The sequence below is a fragment of the Caretta caretta genome, chromosome 6, assembly GCF_965140235.1.
Source record: "Caretta caretta isolate rCarCar2 chromosome 6, rCarCar1.hap1, whole genome shotgun sequence".
Classification (NCBI taxonomy): Eukaryota; Metazoa; Chordata; order Testudines; family Cheloniidae; genus Caretta; species Caretta caretta.
In genome coordinates, this window is record NC_134211.1 from 113,931,750 (window position 1) to 113,956,237 (window position 24,488).

Genomic DNA, 24,488 nt, shown 5'->3' on the forward strand with positions numbered 1-24,488 from the left:
CTTCTAGGAAAGAGCGGAGTCTGTTTGAAACTTTGCCACATGAAGGTGAGATAAAAAAAATGCTGTTTCATTGGAATAAAGTCACCTGCACCGTTGTAAACCTCGAAAACTAGTATTTTTCTTGAGCGCCATATTTCAGCTTTGGTGGGTTTATGGACCATTTCTGCCTGAGCTTCCCTTTGCACTGCTCCCTCATCTGTGTTAGCAAGAGGCTTGTGATACTTTAACAGGCAGCTGGGGCTCCATGAGGGAGCTACCATTGAAGCAGGTATGCAGAATGCCTCCACTCTGCCTGTGCACTGTGCGGGAAGACCCTGCAATGCTCACATACATGGTCAACATGGAGGGAAGCAATGGGAATCAACCTGAGAAGCGGGTATTGAATGCATGTTTGTCCAGCTCCAGTGGCAGAAACAGCCCATACAAGTAGCCCAGACAGGTTGTGGCTTCTTTTGGAGCCCACACACTGAGTAGTAGCCACTGGGATTCAGCACTCCAGCCCTGAGCTCAGAGGCTTTTTTCTACACAGCAGTTGGTTAGACATACACATGGTAGCTTAGCTCCAGCTAGCACCTGAAAATAGTGGTGTGGCCATCATGGCATGGGCAGTGGCTCAGGCTAGCTGCCCAAGGACATAGCCAGGGAGCTGGACAGGATTGTACTCAGGTGGCTAACCCGAACCACCACCCATGCTACCACAGCCATAGTGCTATTTTTGTGCACTAGCTCAAGAAGAGCTAGAATGCGTACATGCACCCATACTGGGAATTACACCTCCCAGCTGCTGTGTAGCCAAACCCAGAGAGTAGCTGTCCCTTGCCAGCTCCTCTGTACTATAACCACATAAAGAAAGAATACTTAGGCTTTAGGTAGATGAAATGAATTTTGCCTATAGAAAAGAATAAACTCCAGAGGGACTTTAGCTGGGGAATGGAGAGGGTGTGTTCAGCCTCATACAGAAGTAAGTCCAAAGCTTGTAAATTCCCTTTTATTTACCCTAAAGAAAATTCACATGAACAAAAGATGCTGTGAGATCACTTGCTGCTGCAGCTTTTTTGATAAACAGAAAACAAGAAGGATAAATCAAGATCAGATATGCCAGGTCTGGATGTATTCCCCTTTTCCCCATATCTCTCCCGTCTAAATTCCTAGGGGGCAAGTAACTGTACGAACTGGATTGACAGTGTGACTGATGACTGAGTACATTTTTGACTGTGCACCTCCATGTTCCCTCTAAAGTCATTAATTATTCTATCTGACATAAGCAGTGCTCTCAAGCTGGTATTTCTAAGATAAGTGATTAATTTCCTCTCCTCCAGATAGCTCATTAAGACATTTTTTATTACAGTAAAAAGTTGCTGATGAATTAATTAATCAGGTAAAAACATTTTTGTGAGCATTTTTTTATCTTCCATACATGGTTGCTGTTGTCCAAAAAACGAATTACTGTACATTTAAAAGATGAGCACCACCTCAGTGTCAGAAATGTTTTGTTTATATCTTGAATCAGACCCAGAGACACGTCTGGAAAGGGTCTGCCATGGGATCAACATTGCTACATTCCAGACAAATAGAACAAGTTAGAATCGCCGCTGTCACAACAGCTCATAACATCTGGAGCCACAAGGGCTTCAGATTTCACAAGCATACTTCACAAATGCACAATCTTCCCATTAGATGCTACAAACCAGATAAAGATTCTATTCTGTTTTTATATTATATTATTAAATTATTATTAAAAGAATAATTAGTATTAATATTAATAATAATTAATAATAATAGTTTGACCAGCATTGCCCCAGGAAGGCTGCCCTCTGATAACTATGGCAAGTGTCCTGGCATCAAGCATTCAGTACTGACATTGGCATAATTACCATAAGTACCACATTTTGGAAAAGGGTTCTTATGATAATCACTATATTTAAGAAGGTGACAGCCACTAGTTCAGAGGGTCTCTAGACAAAACACCCTGTCAGCCGCCTGTCGGATATGCCTTTCTTTGCAACTACCTGCAGCAGGATGAATCTCTCAGTACATCTCATCTAGGAGTATCTTGACATTTTTCCACTTTTTGTGGGGGAAAAAAACATTTTAAGTGCCTCCATTCTGGAACCAAATCTGTCTTGTCTTCCAGGAGATTACAGGCTGAGAAGCTGCAGTGGTGATTGACATTAATGAAGCAGTTATCACAAGACAACTGAATGTCATTAACATGTCCAAACGCATTGACCTCTGTGTTTTGATAGCCCAAGAAAAACAAACATTTTCCATTCCACTCACAGCTGAATTGAAGTCAAGACTCAGCTGAGAGAAAACGTCTTTTTAAAAAATGGTGGCATTTCTTTTGCTTTTCAAAACAGCAGAAGCAGAAGCTATCAGTGACTGACAGACTTCAAACATCACACACTAGGCTTAGGATGAAACTGAAGCTTCTGGTTGCAACAAAGGAAAACAACATTTTTAGTACCCAAAAAATAACAGGGGAGGGAATGATTGTGAACCTAGGACATGCATGGCCAAAATGGCATATGTTGATGCTGCTGTAATGTGGCTTCGAGGGAGTCTGGGTGAGTGGCAAGGATGGTTAATACACTTTTGAGTATCCAATGCCAAATTCTTCCAATTGTTGTGTGGACAGAACTAAAACCCAAGCACTGTATTTGATGCACCCCAGAGGTTTTCCTGGCATCAGGAAAGATGATAGGCCAGCATCACAGAGTTGAAGACAATCTGAAAGTAATGTGGAAGACTGGGATAAAATAAAGGAGAGGAGAACTGAAGGGAGAGCAGTAGAATGGGGAAATCATTGAGTCCGACTGAGCAAAACTGGAGCTAGAGTGAAGTCCTAATGCTGCATCTCTTTTGATAAAAGAGGCCATTGTGGACGAAAACGGAACATTATCCAACCATTCTCTTGCCCCTGGAGCTTAACTTGTTGCTGCTCAAACTAAAGCATCATGCCATATGATAGTCTGAGGTCATGCAGCCAATGAAATCTCATTCAATTCCATAAACAATACAACACTAGATCTGGTCAGTACTTGTGTGGGAGATGGACAAGGCAAACACAGATGCTGCAAAAAATAGTGATGATTCCCTAGGTTTCGTTCTGACTGTGAACTAATCAACGCTCCAACATTTCTGTAAAGACTACTGGGCAGCTGAAGGTGCTGTCAGATGAGACTTAAATGCAAAGTTTTAGCTCCTTATGGTCATTAAACATCTAATGGCCCTTTGCATAAGTGTCAGCCTTCCAGTCATATTCCAAGTCTTCGGAAAGTAATTATTTTCTGGCTACCTAAATTTCCCCTGCACTTTCAATTAGATAAACCACAGAGGTCCCTCCTGAAAACAACTTGTATTATACTCCTGAGGGATTTCTGCGCCAAAAAATTAAAAATTCTGTGCACATTTTGAAATTCTGCATATTTTATTTGTTAATAAATAAATGTGGAGGGGAATGCAGGCCACTGGCTGCATGGAGGTGGGAGATCACCCTGGAGCCCACCCCACCCCCTACTAAAACATAGACTCGGCTGCACCCAACCCTGACGTGACACATACAACACAAGGGCCAGGCCTGCCCCAGAAACACCCCGGCTCCCTGCCCCTCTGCACCAGGCACACCAAGATAGCAAGTGAGAGGGAGAGTTTTGCACACACACTCAGCCCTGGCACCCAATCCAGTTGTGGGGAAGGCTCACCTCAGAAGGATCCAAGTGTGGAGGGGTTTAGTGTGTGAGTATCCAAGTGTGAGACAGGGGTGAGAAAGTTCTGTGGGGGGCAATCTGGGTATGGTGGGCTTCTGGGGGGCTCTGGGTAAAGGGGATCTGGATGCACAGGGGGTCCTTGGGGGGTTCCCAGTGCAGGGGGGTGGGACTTGGTGGGGGAGTATGGGTGCAGGGGGTATGGCTTGTCAGCAGGGTCTGGGTGCAGGGGGCTCAGGATAAAAGGGGTGAGGCTCAGCAGGGTGGGGGTTCTGGGCTCTCAGTGGGGGGTGGTTGGATGCAGGGTGGTGAGGCTTGGCAAGAGAGTCTGGGTATGGAGGGACATTAGATGCACAGGGATTGGACAGATGAGGGAGCAGCTACCCATACAGTGACCCCTGGGGGCAGGTAGCAAAGGGGAGGGGTGTGGAGCTTCTGCAGCTGGGGGAGTGTAACTGGGTTGGCACCCACCTCCCACGAGTGCCCCCTTCTGATTGGGTGTGTCTGCATTCTTTAGTTCTGGTGACCCCTTTCAGTGTTTCTCAGGTGGGTTTGTCAGTAACACAATGCTCTGGCCAAGTGACCCTGTCTGCCTCTTAACCAGCACAAACCCCTTCTGGGATATACCCCTCTGGTGGTGTCTCTTTCTAGCCCTCCCTGAGCTTTGGTCTTTAAGTAGTCCAGCCCCGGGCTTCCTCCTTGTAGACACTATCTTCCTGCAGCCCTCCCCAGGCTCAGTCCCTACTCAGTCCTAGCAACCAGCCAGGAGCTCCCTCAATACTCCCCGGTCCCTGCTACCAAACCGTCTATGGCCCGGCTGCTTTTCCAGGCAGCCAGGCCTGCAGTCCTTTCTTCTCCTGCTCCAAGCAGTAACTGACTAGTGGTTTGCTCTGCAGCACCTTTTATATGGCCCTCCTGGGCCATGATTGGCTGCTTCCCCGACAGGCACTCTAGCCTGCTTGGAGGACCTCTCCACTGCTCCTTCCTTGGGATGGGTGTGGCAAAACCCTGAGGCCTCCAGCAGTGGGCCTTTGTACCTAGTCCACCCCATCACAGGGATGTTTCTGTGGGGGTGGGTCTAACCTTGCCCCAGCCCCGGCCACTCCTTGCAGGGGAAGAGGAATTCCCATGTTCCCCACCCCCAGCCCAGCTGAGACTAGCAGCTGAGTCTGGTGCAGGGTAGGAGCCACTGGCCAGGTGTCCCTAGCCTCGCCCCATCCATGGTGATTTACCTCTCTGCCAGCTGCTCCAGGTGCCTGAAATGACACACCGATGCTGCTGCAGAGGGCACATGACCACTCTTGTGGCTTCCCTTTGCTTCCCCATCAGAAACCATTTTTCTGCAGAGAAGCAAAGAAATCTGGGAGGGACATGAATTCTGCGTATGTTGAAGTGGCGCAGAATTCCCCCAAAAGTAAAGTTACAGTAGTAGTGTCTAGACAGTGTAGCGCAGTGTTGTTGTGTCTCAATAAATACTGTGGTTGAAATTCTGACCCTATTCAGGTCAATGGCAAACCTTGCAGGTAGCTTCATTTCTATGGTGGATGTTGCCTGTGACACACAAATGTTATCAAGCACTTTGAGATGGAAGCTTTTCTATAGCTACAAGATGTTTTCACCATATGGAAGAATAATCCAAAAACAGCCAGATTTGCAATTTACCCTTGGTAAAAATACTGCACTTTTCACATGTTGAAATGTGTTGATTGCAGGCATATGGGACCAGCATCACAGCCGGTGTAAAATTAGCGTGGCTTCATTGACTTAAATTGAGTGCCAGTGATTTATAGCAGCTGAGGATCTGGCTTACAGGCCTGCTTTTCAGAGGTGTTGAGCAATCACAACACTCATTGGCTGACTTGAACAATCAGGCCAGTGTTTTTCAGAAGATTAGTAGGATGCTTTCTAATCCTAATATGACTTTGAAAAAGAATTTCAGCCTTTACTCCCTTTGGCTTTCTCCTTTAATCCACTTCATGCACAACCACTGACTAATTTGTATCTTAAGGTCAAATAATTTCCCCAGGAGATACTCAAGGTCAGTAATCAAAGGGCCATCACCAAGTGAGCTAAAAAACAGCAAAGACAATCTCTCTTAAGTAAATTGTGTAATATTTTCAAATGAGTGCTGAAATATTAATCAACTCTATTAAATATGTTTGAGGCTGCCAGGGTTGGGGGGATATCAAAAGATGCCAGCTCTGTTCATTATAATTATATGAAGCCTGAATGATATTTTAAACAAAGTTGCATCAAAATCCTGGGCCAGATCCTCTGCTGGTGTAAATCAGCATATTTCCATGTACTTCAGTGGAGCTTTGCTCATTTACACTGCCTGGGGATCTGACCTGCCTGTCTTTAGTAGTTTCTGTTCCACTTACAGAAGCACATTCACTAACAGTAGCTAATGGATCGTGTGCCAATTACTCTGCCATGTACTTGCTCTATATGTGACATATTGTACCATGCATTGATTTTTAATCTGCTCAAAATAGCATTTGTCATGCAGGGTGAAAGTCTGATGTGAGAAATAGCCTCTTCATTGTCCCTGACAATTATTAACACTGAGCAAGTCTTCATTGCTCATGCCGTAGGCAACATTTCCTGCCAAAAATAAATGCAAAGAACAAGAAGAGAGCTAGTTTGCAAAATTAAACTCTGACTTAAAAGTGCATAAATCAGGATGTGGGAGAGGATCCTCAGCTCCTGTAGAGTGGAGTCGCTCCATTATGCTAATTTACCCCAGCTGAGGATCTGGCCTATGGAGTGGATGTAGGCAAGAAGGAACCCATAACAGAACAGCAGACCCAGCTCACTCTTGTCCTGTGCATAGGGGGTAAGTTGCAGCTACAATAGGAAGGGCAGGATTTTGCCCTTAATGTGGAGAGTGAGAAAAGAATAAAGAGGGGAGCACATAAGAGCCGTGAGAAATTCTGGTACTTGCCATGGAGGGCTTTAAAAGTGCATGTCTAGAGCATTGTGGGATCAATATTCCAGATACAGCCTCCTGCACTGATATCTTCTGATTTCCCAGAGAAAGCCCACAAGATGGGCTTTACTGGGACAGTCCATCATCAGCCCATGGCGGGGGATTATGGAGATGAATGACCCCCGTGGAAGCATCCATTGGACCTGAAGCAGACTGGATGCCTCTGGGGGCTGTTGTGGAAGACACAGCAGCAGCAACCATGGATACAACCTATAACAGGGTGCAGGGTGCACTTCCCCCTCTGCTGGCCCAGCTCAGCTCACCAGGGCACCACGTGAACAGGGCCACAGCACCACCCCACTCCACTCTCATGGACTTGCACATAAGGAGCGCAAGGGCTTGGACTGACAGGCCTGTGTGCTGGGGCTCAATGGAGAGAAGACTTCTGTGTCCTCTCCCATTCCTTCCACATCCACTCAGGGCTATGCCACAAGCTACCCCTAAATGTTCAGCATCCCATTTCCTATCACAGGGCTTCCAACGCGCCTTGCTGGCTGATCAGTCACATTGCTGTATGCAATCTGAGGAACAATACAGAAGATGTAGCCAAATTCACAGCTGAAGTCAATGGAGCTAAGCTGATTTAAATCAGCCAAGGACCTGGCCTAGTATATCATCTCTTTAGGCCATTATAAAAGAAAAAAAAAGAACCCTGATAATAGTTTACTGACTATCCTTTGAAATGTGGCTGATAGTTTTCATCCCAATGGCAAAGTCCAGGAAATTATAAAGCCATCTGCATTATAAAGCCTGATTTCTGCATCCTTTGCTAAATGTACTTACCAGTATTCTTTGGTGAGTTTGATAGCTGACACATGTTGGCTGGCCCCAAATTATCCAATAGCTCATCAGCTATGGGCATTGGATATGCATCAGCCACTGTCACTGAATTCAGTTATTGGTAATCAACAGAAAATTGCCTGGACGTATTTGGCTTTGAAATCAATAAGCCCATGGGCTTTCTGAAGGTCAGATAACTCCCAAATGTCTCATGTCATTATTGTTTTCTTATCATTAGCCTCGCTTGCAGTGTTGTGGGGTGTTTGCCAAATGCTATCTCATTGCATTTCTGAAAAAGAAGTGTTTCACAATATATTCCCCATCTTGTCTGAGAAATTATTAATTTTCAATGTAGGGAAGGTCAATTAATACGTTATATTCAGGATCACAGATTTAAAAATCTGTACAATGTAAGGTAACACAGACAGGTAAGGTAATATTGATTATTGCTGTAATGCAAGTAGAAGACCAGCAGGCCAAAGGCCTGTAAAGTAGTAGCTTAGCATGACTAATCAAGTCCTAGGTTGGAGGTTGACATACAAGTGGGTCTTATGTCAAAAGATGAAGTATAGTGATCAACAAGTGCAGTAAGTCAGTTGACTGGTATGAAGTAAGAAACTGCAAATGCTAGTTATTGATATTTTAGGGTATTTTAAGGAACACAAAAACTCACAAATATCGACTGTAACAATGCTATAGCAATAATTGATGGAATTGCTAATGCACATGAAGTAAATGGATAAGTAACCTAGAAGAAGTGGGGCTCCTAAAAGAAGTGAAGTGTAGAAGTGCAGACAAGGAAAAGTGGGTAGAAACCATTATGAATATACATAAGATAAGATGGGCGTTACCGTAACACATTATAAAAGATGTTACCTGACATAAGTGCTGGGGGAGATAGCAGGAAGACAACCACATTCCAACACTCAGGTATCCCCAAAGAGGGTGGTGTGAGTAATGCAAATGCTGGATGTTCTGTATTACTTCTCTCTCCTTTGCAAGGCTGGAGTTCGTGTATTTTTTAGGGCTGTCAAGCGATTAAAAAATTAATTGTGATTAAAAAATTAATTGCAATTAATCGCATGATTAATTGCACTGTTAAACAATAATAGAATACAATTTATTTAAATATTTTGCATGTTTTCTACATTTTCAAATATATTGATTTCAATTACAACACAGAATACAAAGTGTACAGTGCTCACTTCATATTTATTTTTATATATTTATTTACAAGTATTTGCACTGTAAAAAAAAAACAAAAAAAATTGCATTTTTCAATTCACCCAATACAAGTACTGTAGTGCAATCTCTTTATCATGAAATCTGAACTTACAAATGTAAAATTATGTACCAAAAAACTGCATTAAAAATAAAACAATGTAAAATTTTAGACCCTGCAATTCCACTCAGTCCTACTTCTTGTTCAGCCAATTGCTCAGACAAACAAGTTTGGTTACAATTTGCAAGAGATAATGCTGCCTGCTTCTTGTTTACAATGTCACCTGAAAGTGAGAACAGGCTTCTCATGGCACTGTTCTACCGGCATTGCAAGATATTTATGTGCCAGATGCTCTAAAGATTCATATGTCCCTATATACTTCATCACTATTCCAGGGGACATACATCCATGCTGATGATGGGTTCTGCTCGATAACTATCCAGAACAGTGCAGACCAATGCATGTTCATTTTCATTATTTGAGTCATATACCACCAGCAGAAGGTTGATTTTCTTTTTTGGTGGTTTGGGTTCTGTAGTTTCCACATTGGAGTGTTGCTCTTTTAAGACTTCTGAAAGCATGCTGCACACCTCATCCTGCTCAGATTTTGGAAGGCACTTCAGATTTTTAAACCTTGGGTCGAGTGCTGTAGCTATTTTTAGAAATCTCACATTGGTACCTTCTTTGCGTTTTGTCAAACCTGTAGTGACAGTATTCTTATAACTTAAAACTTCTACTGACAGCTTCTTTATAGGAGGCTGCTGAACGCTGACAGTCCACAGCATGCTAAAATATATTTAACATTGGGAGACCAAATGGACACAATGCCAGTTACAGATTAGGCTACATGCACAACCTAATTAGGTAACCCTGGTGCTCAGCTACTGTAAGAGACAGTTGTTATTGTTAGTCTAACTAGTGTCAGGGGGCTTAGAAGTTTTGTGAGGAGTTTTTTTAAAAATGTTGCATATGATGAATAAAATAAGAATAATAATAGTACACCAGCAAATCAGTCATTCATACCTGAGGGGGGAGAGAACTGCACGTTTTATGGGGAAGACAAAAAAATGCCTTTTCACATGCTTGTATGCAATGTTGTTGTAGCTGTGTTGATCCCAAGATATGAGAGACGAGAGGGACAAGACAATATCTTTAATTGGATCAGCTTCTGTTGGTGAAAGAGAGAGAGGCTTTCAACTCCACAGAGTCTGGGAAAGGTGGAACAGCTTAAACATAAGGAGTTAACACATATTGCAAGAAACCATTCAGAATGAAGTAGGCAATTAATACAAGAGCAAGTTAGTGGATTACAGATTGTTGTTGTAATGAGAGAGAAAACCAGTGTTTCTATGGAGTCCATGATTTTTCGTGTCAAGCAGAGTTATTAGTTTAAACTCGCAGGCTCGTCTCTTAAAGGTGTTGAGGACAAGGCCTGAGAAGTCAGATATGGAGTGATCATTCTGTGACAGTGTTTGACATAGGTGATAGGGTGTTTTTGTCTTTTATCATTTTCTGTCTGAGTGCATTCTAGAGCATTGTGATGGTCTTATTTCATAGTTTCATTTGTGTTTCCTAACCATGAACTTCGTGTTGTGTCACTGTTCTCTGACTCTGGGTTATGTTCTGAAGAAAACTTTCAACATATAAAACCTTGGGGCCTGCAGAGCTCAGGGAAATTGGTGATGGGAGACAAAGGCTTTCCTCCCTGAATAAAGAAAAGGAGTACTTGTGGCACCTTAGAGACTAACCAATTTATTTGAGCATGAGCTTTCGTGAGCTACAGCTCACTTCATCAGCTGAAGTGAGCTGTAGCTCACGAAAGCTCATGCTCAAATAAATTGGTTAGTCTCTAAGGTGCCACAAGTACTCCTTTTCTTTTTGCGAATACAGACTAACACGGCTGTTCCTCTGAAACCTCCCTGAATAACTGATTCATGTCTAACTCTACATTTGATGTCTTACTTTAATCACTGATGGTGAAACAGAAACAGATATTTATCTAAAATGTCCATGAGTAAGAGAGAATGCAGAAGGTGATCTGGAAACTACTTTGAAATCAATTTATTTTTAAACTTGTATAGTTTTCAATAGGTGTGGTTCAATTAGTGAAAATCCTGGGCCCTCTGAAATCAATAGCAAAAATCACATTGACTTCCATGAGGTCAGGATTTACCCAATTTGCCTATCTTCCTTCTCTGAGTTGTCTCAAGTGGACGCAGTATGTTTCCTGTGTTCCATTCTTGGGCACTGACTAAAATGTTCATGTTCCATTCCAGAGTAGCTGCATGTAGGTGAGGGATTAAGTGCTTCCTTTATATGAAGGACAATTTTTTTCCATTCAAAGGTCTATGTAAGGCTCCTATTGATTTAAGTGGGAACTCTGGATCCACCCAATAACATAGGATTTGGCTCTCAGAAAGCTTTCGGGACAAAAAAAGGTGATACATAAATGAATGAAAGCTATTCTTTTTATTAACCTTTTACTTTTAACCTTTTACTGTAAATGTAAAATTAAAAAAGGGACTATTTATGTTTACACGGCCATGTGCCGATATATTTATTTTTACTGAAGATCAGAAGACTGGATTTATTAATGCTATTTAGTAATGGTGATTATATTTATCTGATAAAAAATGCCCATTAAAACACCACTTTAAGAGCATGCAAACAGCATACATCTGAAATGAATTCTGGTGTTTAAAAAAAACAAGGACATTTAAAAAATTCAAATCCGTAGTTTTTTGTTTTTACAAATAGCACACCAAAATCAATATTTCAGCACACTGTGATATAAACTAAAAACATTGGTCTATTAACATCTTTTTATTAGCGTGTCAATTGCAATGCACCAAATTTACACATATGGGCAAAGAAATTGTTTCCTGAGAATGTGCAAATTGCTACTTCACTGCATGTAAATGAAGTGCTAATTGCTCTTTGCAAACAATATTTATGCAAATTATCCCCCTACTATTTGCATAGCTGTGTGGATAATACATTTACATTTGTCACACTTTTTTTCTCCAAACAATCAGAGAGTGCCTGGACAACAGGACCTGGGCTATTCCTCATTTGCTCTTCAAAATATTTTGTGTAGACACTGAATGGGTGAAGAATGGAAAGGCATCTGAAGCTAGTAATATTTCTTGACCCAGAAGGGCAGAAGATTTTAACCAGCTCTGTTATTCTGGTTTATTATTCACAGAGCAAGATATTTGCAAGGGACAATTTATGTCAACTTTTGCCTTTTTTTTTTTTTTTTTTTTTTTTGCTGTTTGTCCACAAATATGTCATGACATTCTCCAATGTAGACATTGCTTGAAATTCTTTGCAAAGTTTTCCTATGAGTCTTCAGATTTTTCCACAGTATGTGGGGTATATTTACAGTTTGTGCAGTGTTGGTTAGTTATTCCTATGGTATGCTTTCTATTCCCTGATTGGATGTCTTCATGCAACTAACCAACACAGTGAATATTACACATTGTGAATTTTTACAGACAGATAAGCTATTTGAAATTCACTTTGGACAAGCATTCGAGTGTGTGGACAAGAGTCATTTTTCATTCCATTTTGAATAAATATTTGCAGATTTTTTTCTACAATTCACTGAGTTTTAAAATTTGGTCCCACTCTTTTTGCCAGCTAACTTCTCTAAAGTCAAAAGATTTAGTCTAGCATTACACTGGCATAAGTGAGAACAGAATTTGATCAGTTAAGGTACATCTCTTTTGCCGCTTTCATGAACATTGACTGGAAATTTGAGCCTCAGTCCTTGTAAATCTCTCATCTACGCCCAAACATTATGCTCCTCAAATCTAAGGATGAAATCATGACTCGTTGAAGTCAGCAGGAGCTTTGCCATTGACTTCAATGGAGCCAGCATTACACCCTAGCAGTCTAAAAGCTTTACACTTCTACTTTGATATAGTATGCTATTTGTTTCGCAAACATTTTTTTTTCATTGCCTATGGGAGCTTCAAGATCTCTGCCAGTCGACCCTCTTAAGCTTATGTTCAAGGGACTACAGTTAAACTACAGGGCTGTAAATTCTGTAAGCCGGGATTTTCAGTGCAGCATACGTAATTAGCCATTCAGCTGCCATTAAAAGTCAAAGCAAGTCAGGCACCTCACAGTTAGACTCCTTTAAAATCCTAGCCACCACAGACATATACAGGAGTAGCTGCACAGAAATCAGTGACGTTAGACCAGTGTCAAACCAACGTTAGGGAGAGGCAACTCTGTCCTATATAGATAGATATAGATATATAAAATCAGAAAAAAGGGTTTCCTTAGTATTTTTTCTGCACTTTCATAATTATGTTAACACATGGGACGATAACTTGGCTGAGGTTTCCTCAACTAGGGAGCATATGTCACAAAGATATATATACACATACATGCAACTTCTTAAATGAAGAGCTGACAACATCATGAAAATGCTTTCATATCTGTAGCCAAACTTCTCAAAGTATAGTCATTTGTCATTATTTGTTAAGGGGCCTGATCCAGCAAACACTTACATGCTTACTTTGACATACAGGAGTTGCCCCATTAAAATTATAGGGACCACTCACATGAGTAAAGTTAAGAACACTTGTAAGCTTTTGAAGGTTTAGGCCCCTTAGAAAAATACTTTTACCAGGCTATGGAAAGTAAAAGGGATTCTTCGAGATTTAGTTGGTGCTGGTCCTGCTTTGAGCAGGGGATTGGACAAGATGACCTCCTGAGATCTCTTCCAACCCCAATCTTCTATGATTCTAAGTGGGCTTCAATTGCAACCAGCTGTCTCCCTAGTTAAGAAAGGAAGGTAATTTTTTCATTTCTTAGGGGGTTGCTTGGTTCTCTTTCCTTATTATTTAAAGCAATAAGATACCTCTATCTAGTGCTTAAGAGGCAAGTACAATACAAGTGTAAAATACACACTGGGGGTGTTTGGGCCACATGTCCAGCGAAGAAGTCAGATTTGTTTGTATTGCTCTCTAGAGGCAGACAGGCTGAGTACTGCTGGCAATGCCATATGGCCTGCATTATCCTTTCAAGTTTCATGTCTGTTTTTGGCAGATAGTGGGCGTGCTGTCTATGCCCGTAGGATAAAATGTCAAATCCTTCCTCCGTTAAGGATGTTGATAGCTCTGCTCTCTCCTACAGCTATACAATTCATCCACAGTCTGATCAGCAGTCGAGGGCTCCTTCTTTAAGTTGGCCGAATTGTGCTTTCAATGAGATAACTTGTTGCCAAGCATTGCTTTTCTGTGTTATTGCCAGGGTATAAAACTCATATCCCATGAGACGCCTGCATTGTAGCATGTGTTGAAAAAAGAAAATGAACAGTATGAAAACTACTTTTAAGGTATCTCTCTGCAGCGTATGCTTTGTGAGACAGGATGCATTCAAGTGTAAATAATTTTTGCTGAGTTAGCAGGCTGCCTCCTGGATAGAAGTACACACCGGCTGCAGTTTCATTACATACTAGCAGGATCGTTGCACATGTCAGCATCCTACTGACTCTAGTGAAGTGTTCTGCAGCCTCACAACTTGCTCAGTGTCACTGGGAAAACGTGCAAGCTAGGACTGGGAGGAAAATTTCCTGTTGAAACATTTTTTTCCAATGGAAAGTTGGATTTTTGACTCAATAAAAGGCTTTCCTCAAGAAAAAAAATCTTCTTTGGAAAACTGAAATGCAAACATTTTTGGCAGAAAATTGAAAAATGTCAGGGGGCTGGCCAAAAATGTTTCCGTTTTTGGCAGTTGACGGATTAAATGTTTTGGGTTTTGGTTGCTGAAAACGGAAAAATTAGAGAGGGTTTTTTTGTTTGTTTTGCAGGGAAGTAAGAAAACAGTTTTTCAACAAAAAGTCAAAATTTTCCATAAAAACCTTTTGACAAACACAAAAATGTTTTCATTTTTGTCAAAACTTCCCATGGAGAAAAAAAAAAACACGTTCTGATCAGCTCTAACACAAACAAAACACAACAGCAAACCTGACACACACACACAAACAAGCGTCATTTCTTCACAGCTTTCATTTTAACCAAGTCTTTGTTACATGGGATCTGAACATAGTTTTGAGAAAAATAGAAAATCAGATATAAAAAAGAAGAGAAAAATCACTCTGGTAGCCTGTACTGGTTCACTGAAGAAAGAAGATGGCCCTGAGCTGTGAAGACTGGAGCTTATGATTTAAATGGTGCTTTTCCCCCCTGCTTCTCAGTCCAAATTCCCGTTGTTCTACACAGAGTTTAACAAAGAATTCGCTTATTAGGATTCCCACCAGGAAGAAAGGGAAGCTTTCTAAAACATGATACCAACATTAAGCAGGTTATAAAATAATATTAACATGGACTTGAAAAAAAATTACCCAACAAATAAGTTATATTCATATATGTATATCTATATCAGGGCTGGATTTAGGGGCAGGTGACCCAGGCAAAAAAGAAGCCAGCCCTGCAGCACTGACTGAAGAGGTGTATTCATGGGTGATAATGTCTAACTGCAACATAAACTGTGTTTATTATCACATCTTTAATTAATCCAGAGAACATATGTTAATGTTAAATCATCTTCAGATCTAGGAGTGTTGTGAAAGTCTAGAGCCATATGGCCGTCATTGAAAAAACCCTCTAGAAAAAAAAAAGCACATTGTCTCATACAGCCCCCTCCCATCGAGGTTAGGTGCACATCGCAAAGTTGTATGCAATCCTAGAGCTACCAGAGTAAAATTCAGCTCTGTGCTGAGGGCCAACAAAAGCCCAAAGCACCACTTAGATACCACTTAAGCTCTTCGGTAAGAGTCCATGTGGCACATCTAAGAGACCTTGCAGACCTAGGGGACTCACTGGGGTTTGGTGGCTTTGTCCCTTCCCAATTCTGGGCTGCTCTGTAATGCTTGGAATAATACAGATAGCCATGTCTAAGTTACAGCAGCCTGCCCCAGCAGTCTATAGGCTGCAGCGCTGCTCAGAACCTCCAAAGGGCTATGTGCTGTGGGCTCACCCCTTAAGCCAGGACATGAGGAGATGACAACTGATGGAAGACAAAATGCACATCTCTCCAGTTTGCCCTCACAAAGAAAAGAAAGGGAAGGAAGAATAGGGGACATGAGAGGACATCTTTAGGAGGCAGCCTTATGGCTGCCATCACAAGTGTCTGCACCAGCTCAGTCCTCCCCTGGCTGGGCCCAGAGCTTGTAGACCCACTTTACACCACATTGAGCCTTTTACCCCATATAAAAGGGCTGGGACAGGGTTGAGGGAGTGGGGAGTGGTCATGATGAAGCTCCGCTCCGCTATACCTGTGGTGGGTCCAGTATCAGTGGAGCAAATCAAAGCTTCCTGGCAGCAGCTCTAGCTGCTACTGGGCCAGGGCTGATCCTGACGCATTCCTCCCCTCTCCTGCACCAAGTGGAGCTCAGGCTCAGGAGACAATCAAGCTCATAGAGATGATTTTTAACCATAAAGAGAAACCAACATGATTGTGTAAGACAGAGGTAGTCAATATGCAGACTGCAGACCAAATCTGGACTGCCAGATGCTTTTGAACAGACCCTGAAATCTTTTTATTTACTTATTTTTATCATTATTGTTATTATTTTCTCTGGATTCTGGACCTTGACTATACCTAGGCAAAGAAATTTGGATCTTGACAAAAAAGAATTGCCTATCCCTAGTGTTGTAAGATAACCTCCCCTTCCACCCTGCTCTCCCTCCCATTCTACCCACCAGCTGGTAAATTACACCTATTTATGCCCACTCACCAATGTACAATTTACACTGCCACTTGGATTATCAGTGAGGGCCATGTTATACCAATAAATTAAAAACCAGCAGGATCTTATTAAAGGGAAAAAGGCAAAATACCACATTTATTGTGAATACAGAAAGAATCATAGTAAGCAGTTAGTTATAGCTATAACATTCCATGCAATCTCATATTTATTCACACATTCATTCATACAAACACAAACACACAGGTTCTGCAAGGTTGTTATCATAGTTACCAGCCTTAGAGTTGCTCATGCCAAGCCACTGGCCAGGTGGCCTGGACATGAAGAGGGAGCAGGACCTTGTCAGATGCTCATCTGATGCTCCTGGAAGTTGGTTTGCAGAATCAGACCCCAAAGTTCTCACTTTTTAGAGTCCATTTTTATAGGAATTTCTTCCTATGCCAGTCTATGGGAATTGCTTCATCATGCTGTTGCTGAATCAATCAGCAGATAGCACATTCCTGATGGCTCCGTGCTGCTAGATGTTATCTTGTTCTTTGGTTCTCCCATTCTTGAGGCTGTTGGGTGGATTCCAGTCTGCCCTCTGGGGGTCCTCTGGTTATTTCCACTTGACGCCTTCTTCAGCCGATGGACACTGGATTCTTAGGCTGGCACCTCCCTGATCATTCAGTTATTATCCACACCAAGCATCCATCCACATACATCCTCTATCTCTATTTTAATCACAATTGTTAATACAACAAAAGGGCGGGGAGTCTCTGGGTGCTGTTTCTGTTGTTAGAGTATTGCTTTGGCTCTCTCTCTCTGTGAATTGCTTTGAGAACAGACTCTGTCTTAGAATGTACTAACACAATTAGCAGTTTGCAAGTTTCACACATAGAGGGAGAGAAACAGTACCAAAAACCAAGAGACCTCTTAATTAGTAATATCTTGGAATTTAAACTATGGGGAATCAAACTCATTTGTGATTTTAATACAGAACTTCTTTAATATGATCCAACAGCCAGAGTCTGCCATGTTTACATTGAGAAGCAGACTCTGAGGGTCCTATTGAGATCAATGGGACTTGGACCCAATCTTAGGAAATGTGGCTCTCTGTCCCCCTCTAGTGGCTGGCCCACATAGGGTTTCATGAAACTACTATTGGCTCCAAGCTAGGATTTTTAGCTCACACTGTAGAGTCTCATGGTTTTCGATCCAGAGGATGAGGATTCAGTTCTCACTGCTGACAATCCAGCCAGTGGCACTGTGTTACAGGACTACTTGTGATGTAAGGTACTACTCTGTGTGAGTAAAAGTGGCAGAACCTGAATTTGGTGATCAGATGCTTTAAAATGTTGTTCTCCTCTTTGAATGTGTCCATGTAAAAATGGAACCTTCTTAACAGCTGATAGAAATAATACTCCCTATGTGCATTCAGTCTCCTATCTATTTTACTGATTAAAATAATTGTTTCCTACTACTGTTTTGTCTTGTTATCCCTAGTGCAACAATAAAGCTCTGGGAGAGTGCTCTGGGTTCTAGCCTTTCCCATGTAGCATGGACAGAATTGCCTGCTAAATTTTGGTGAAAGGGCCAATCAACTCCAGAAAATGTGGCTGTAGAGGTGTCACCAAGGGCTTCAGACTTTTATTACTAGCAATAACATGTGAGAAGGCAAGGATGCAGGTCACTTGCACATCTGACATTGAGCTTCTAAGGCTGACAGTCCAAAAAAAAAATCTTATCCTTATAAAGTGGGAGCATGTGATACAGCAGTCACTGGAACGCGATGGTGCACAGCTATTTTTAGAGTCACGTTTCAGAGGAGAACTGCACTTTAAAAATATATTTATAAATATCTATTCCATTGAGCTTGTTAATGCCAGCCTCCTCCTAACCCAACAGCCTCTGGCTGTAAGGGGTCAGATTCCCCACTATCATTTACACATAAGAATGCCCATACTGGGTCAGACCAAAGGTCCACTTAGCCTAGTAACCTGTCTTACGACAGTGGCCAATGTCAGGTGCCCCAGAGGGAATGAACAGAACAGGTCATCATCAAGTGATCCATCCCCTGTCGCCCATTCCCAGCTTCTGGCAAACAGAGGCTAGGGACACCATCCCTGTCCTTCCTGGCTAATAGACATTGATGGATTTATCCTCCATGAATTTATCTAGTTCTTTTTTGATCCCTGTTACAGTCTTGGGCTTCACAACATCCTCTGGCAAGGGGTTCCACAGGTTGACTGTGCATTGTGTGAAAAAATCCTTCCTTTTATTTGTTTTAAACCTGCTGCCTATTAATTTAATTTGGTAGCTCCTAGTTCTTGTGTTATGCAAAGAAGTAAAAAAACAATTCCTTATTTACTTTCTCCACACCAGTCATGATTTTATAGACCTCTATCTATGCCCCCTTAGCCGTCTCTTTTCCAAGCTGAAAAGTCCCAGTTTTATTACTCTCACCTCATACGGCAGCCATTCCATATGCCTAATCATTTTTCTTGCCCTTTTCTGAACCTTTTCCATGTCCAATATATCTTTTTTGAGATGGGGCAACCACATCTGCACACAGTATTCAAGATGTGGGTGTACCATGGATTTATATAGAGGCAATATGATATTTTCTGTCCTATTATCTATCCCTTTCTTAATGATTCCCAACATTCTGTTAGCTTTTTTGACTGCCACTGCACACTGAGTGGATGTTTTCAGAGAACTATCCACAATGACTCCAAGATCTCTTTCTTGAGTGGTAACAGCTAATTCAGACCCCGTCATTTTATATGTATAGTTGGGATTATGTTTTCCAATGTGCATTACTTTGCATTTATCAACATTGAATTTCATCTGCCATTTTGTTGCCCAGTCACCCAGTTTTGAGAGATCCTTTTGTAGCTCTTCGCAGTCTCCCTGGGACTTAACTATCTTGAGTAGTTTTGTATCATCTGAAAATTTTGCCACCTCACTTGTTACCCCTTTTTCCAGATCATTTATGTAAATCTGTGTAGATCTGGTCATTCCACTGAGATGTTCATCGAGTGACATGGGATCTACACTGCTGTAACTGAGCGCACAGCCTGACCCCAGGTAAGTGCCTAGGGAAATACACATTTCTAAAACACATCAATATTTTATCCTCAGGCAGCAATGCCCACGCTCTCCTCACCCCGGCGCAGAGAACCCAGCTGCCAGCTCTGCTTTCCAGAGCTGGCTGTCAGTCTCACAGCATAGGCCAGAGCCCAGTGAGAGAATATAAATGGTTGTTCTAAACCTCAGGCGTTGTTTGGAACAGAAAAGGTCTCTGAGGCAGGGGAATCTTGAAATTCACCTCCCAGAGGATATTTCATTGTGCTTTACATTTAAGAGTACTAGGGTCTATTCTTCCTTCCCTTTCTTTTCTTTGTGAGGGCAAACTGGAGAGAGGTGCATTTTGTCTTCCATCAATTGTCATCTCCACCCCCCATCCCCCGTCCCATTCTTATTTCCCCAGTCTACAAGGAAAGCAAATTTTGGCTTAAAGCTCTCTGGGCCAGATTCTTAGTTACATCAATGTCACTCCGTTTATTTCAAGGGAGTTACTCTGGACTTAAGCCTAGGGTAAAAAATGTGGAGTGTCTTAAGGCCAGAATACTGAAGCACTTGCATGAGAGGAAAGTGATCAGGAACAGCCAGCATGGATTCACCAAGGGAAGGTCATGCCTGACTAATCTAATCACCTTTTATGATGAGATTACTGGTTCTGTGGATGAAGGGAAAGCAGTGGATGTATTGTTTCTTGACTTTAGCAAAGCTTTTGACACAGTCTCACACAGTATTCTTGTCAGCAAGTTAAGGAAGTATGGGCTGGATGAATGCACTATAAGGTGGGTAGAAAGCTGGCTAGATTGTCAGGCTCAACGGGTAGTGATCAATGGCTCCATGTCTAGTTGGCAGCCGGTATCAAGTGGAGTTCCCCAAGGGTCGGTCCTGGGGCTGGTTTTGTTCAATATCTTCATAAATGATCTGGAGGATGGTGTGGATTGCACTCTCAGCAAATTTGCGGATGATACTAAACTGGGAGGAGTGGTAGATACGCTGGAGGGGAGGGATAGGATACAGAGGGACCTAGACAAATTGGAGGATTGGGCCAAAAGAAATCTGATGAGGTTCAATAAGGATAAGTGCAGGGTCCTGCACTTAGGACGGAAGAACCCAATGCACAGCTACAGACTAGGGACCGAATGGCTAGGCAGTAGTTCTGCGGAAAAGGACCTAGGGGTGACAGTGGATGAGAAGCTGGATATGAGTCAGCAGTGTGCCCTTGTTGCCAAGAAGGCCAATGGCATTTTGGGATGTATGAGTAGGGGCATAGCGAGCAGATCGAGGGACGTGATCGTTCCCCTCTATTCGACATTGGTGAGGCCTCATCTGGAGTACTGTGTCCAGTTTTGGGCCCCACACTACAAGAAGGATGTGGATAAATTGGAGAGAGTCCAGCGAAGGGCAACAAAAATGATTAGGGGTCTGGAACACATGACTTATGAGGAGAGGCTGAGGGAGCTGGGATTGTTTAGCCTGCAGAAGAGAAGAATGAGGGGGGATTTGATAGCTGCTTTCAACTACCTGAAAGGGGGTTCCAAAGAGGATGGCTCTAGACTGTTCTCAATGGTAGCAGATGACAGAACGAGGAGTAATGGTCTCAAGTTGCAATGGGGGAGGTTTAGATTGGATATTAGGAAAAACTTTTTCACTAAGAGGGTGGTGAAACACTGGAATGCGTTACCTAGGGAGGTGGTAGAATCTCCTTCCTTAGAGGTTTTTAAGGTCAGGCTTGACAAAGCCCTGGCTGGGATGATTTAACTGGGAATTGGTCCTGCTTCGAGCAGGGGGTTGGACTAGATGACCTTCTGGGGTCCCTTCCAACCCTGATATTCTATGATTCTATGATTCTAAGGGCCTATGTCTTATTTTCAAAAGTGACTTAGGCACTTAGTCCCAGATCCACAAAGGTACTTAGGTATTGCTCTGCTCAGCGTAGCAATGCCTCACAGCTAGGCACCCTGCCACCCAGTGGAATTTTCAGCCCTGAGAGAGGCACTCGGGTTCCCCATGGGGAGAGCTAGGTGCCGAGGGAACTGATCTTCCGAAGGCAGCAAGCTGAAGGGGGAGTCATCTCCAGTCACCTGGAGTGAAATGCAGAGGAAAGGAGTGGGCAGAGAAGAGGTGTTAGGCATCTAAGTGACTGACCTGGTGCACCTGGCTGATGGGCCAGAGATAGGCACCTCCCTCCACTGGGGATCCTCAGCCATAAGCCCTTTCTGGCAGTTAGGCACCTGGGCCAGGTCAGTCATTTAGGTAGCCCAGCCCCTAGCAGCTGAAACCATCTTTCTCTTGCTCCTGCTCCTGCGTCATACCTCTCTCACGCTCCCCTGTGTTCCCTCAGCTGGCTTTTCAGTGGGTGCTGTGCTTGTCCCCCATCTTTCAGTGGCCTGCATCTGACCCTCCTGCTGCAGGTTCTAACAGGTAGGAGGCATTAATGGGGCTCAGAGCACATCTACATGAGCAGGCCCTGCTGGTGAGATAGGTGTTCCCCCATCCCATTTAAAAATCTCAGTTCAGGGCTTCTGGGCTTTGTCTTGAGCTGGGCCTATAGGCAGCTTGGTAGCTGTGAGCAGCAGCTCTGAGATTGCTTTGAAAATGCTGATTGGTGGAAATGTAGGTGCCTATGGGACTTAGGCACCTGTAGGGTTAGCTGGCAGCTGAGCAACAGCTTTCAAAATGCCAGTGGTGCTTAAATAGTAGAGTTAGGCACCTAAAGCAGCAGCTAAGTGTCTAAATACCTTTGAGGGTCTAGCCTTTAGGAGCATACGTCTCTTTCGAAAATGGGACTTAGGTACTTTTGAAACTTTTACCCCAAAGCAAATGGGATTAGAATTTGTCCTTCTTCCTCTCCTATTCTTCCATTCCTCCTTTGGAAGAAGAGTTAGTGAGGAAGGAATTCTAACCCTCTTGAATGACACCAGTTTCTCTCAGTCATGAACTAGGTCAGGTTGGAGGAAATGGTCTCCAAATAAAGCGGAGAATATTGTAACTAGACTAAACCCTTCTAGTAAGAGCAGTTAGCAGTATTACCAACCCCAAGCATTCCAAAATCATGAATCGGTCCTCAAGATTGGCTTAAAAATCCTGAGATTTTTATTTGCTTGCTGATTTTTGGAGCCTTTAAAGGTCATGCTTTCAAACTTTTCCCCATGTCCCTGAGGGCTAGAAACTTACAATATTGTGAACTGTAAATCCCAGAGGTAGACGGCTTAGAGGGGAAAGGGGGTTCTGTGAAAAATAGCATGTGATCATGTAATTTAAGATTGTTTCATAATGTATATGCACAATGGGGCTAAATTTCAGAGGCAATCTCAGTTCTGACATTTCCTAACTTTTAAGTGCTTTGCAACCTTAATAGTGTTCTTTAAATGGATTTTTGTGTATGCAGTTTCCTAGGTCATTAGAAAACACAACTGAAAAAAACGTGCTGACACCCACAGGGGTCAACAACAGGGTTAGCTCCATTGCACGGACCTCTGCCTCCCAAGCTAAGGATGAGACACATACTTTGACCGTCAGTGTCACATCTCTTTGCTGATAGCAAAGGAATAGTGTGAGACTCAGGGTTTCCATTCCAGGCTCTGGCGGTTAGTGTGCTTTACTGGTCATGGACCCTTCTGCCTGTCTGCCCTCAGGCTTGACCCCCTTAGCTGACAGGCAGTGGGCACTGATTGGGTATTTTCCTTCAAACATTATCCTACTCCTATTGAAGTCAAAGCTAATATCATCTACCCTCCAAGAGTCACAATAAACACACCGCTATTTACTTCTAGAATACACTCACAAGTGACTCATTTTTAAAGGGAAATGCTAACTTTAATTATTTTCACATTCTGATGCTTCATGTGATGGTCTTCCAAAAGTTGCTGCCTCTCTTCTACCCCTTTAATTTTAGTTTCCAGCCCATCAAACACAGGTTAAATGGATTCTTTAGGTTTGTTACCTCTGGCTTTTTTCTCATGTATTCTTCTGAAGCTTGGGTAGTTTGCAATATTGTTCCCTCATATGGCAGTTCTTTTCTTCTCTCCTAAGCTCATCTGAGAGAGGTTAGCCATAGAGGGCTGATGCCAGGTACCTCTACATTGGATCTCTTCCCTGTCTTCTTGATTGCCCCTCAAATCAACTCCACGATTGGATTGCCCTCTAAAGTTCCAGATAGTCTCCTGAATCAATTTTCTTTTAGCTTTTTTATTGGCCACTATTTTCTTTATAAGAGAAGAAGACAATGGAGGAGATCACAAAAGCAAATCCCTTTATTTACAAATATGATAATAAATGGGTGTCTCAAGCAACACACTGGCTGATGACCAACTTGCAGAGATATACATAGGATAATCTACCAGGAAGATCACTCTGACCCCTCTAAAACACCTTGTTTTACTCTTTTCTTGTTCTCTGCATTCTGACCAGCCTGCCTGCGCTGCTTCTTGTGCTTTTTCCCCATTGAATGTCTCTGTTCCTTACTTCCATCCTGCAGCTGGAAAGGAGTCATCATTTCCTTCCAATTCTCAAAAGTCACATTTGGAACAACTTCAATGTCCATTTCTGTCAACTGAACTTCGACTTCTTTAATTTCCCTACCCAAGCACTCCTGAAAGAGACTGCTCTTTTCTGACCCCACTGTTCATTAGATCAAAGCAATCTATTCAATTCAGAAATCAAAACTCTCCAGCTTTCTAGGCTGGACTACTTTTTAATTACGTGCAGCCAAATATTGCCATTGAGTGTAAGAGCAGGCATGATGGTACCTACCTGATCCTGCAACCGTGTGTGAATGGAACACATTGCACATACATGGAATCCCACTGAAGTTAATATGGTTCCTGGAGTCTTGTTTCTCCTCTCACACATCAGGAGTAACTCCACTGAAGTCAGTTGAGTTATACTGATTAAAATGGGTGTAAGTAAGGGGAAACGCAGGCCCTGTTCTCTGACAGTTTTACTGCAGCTTAACCCTCACCCAGAAATCAGTCTGACTCACCCTTTAATATAAAAACTGGGACT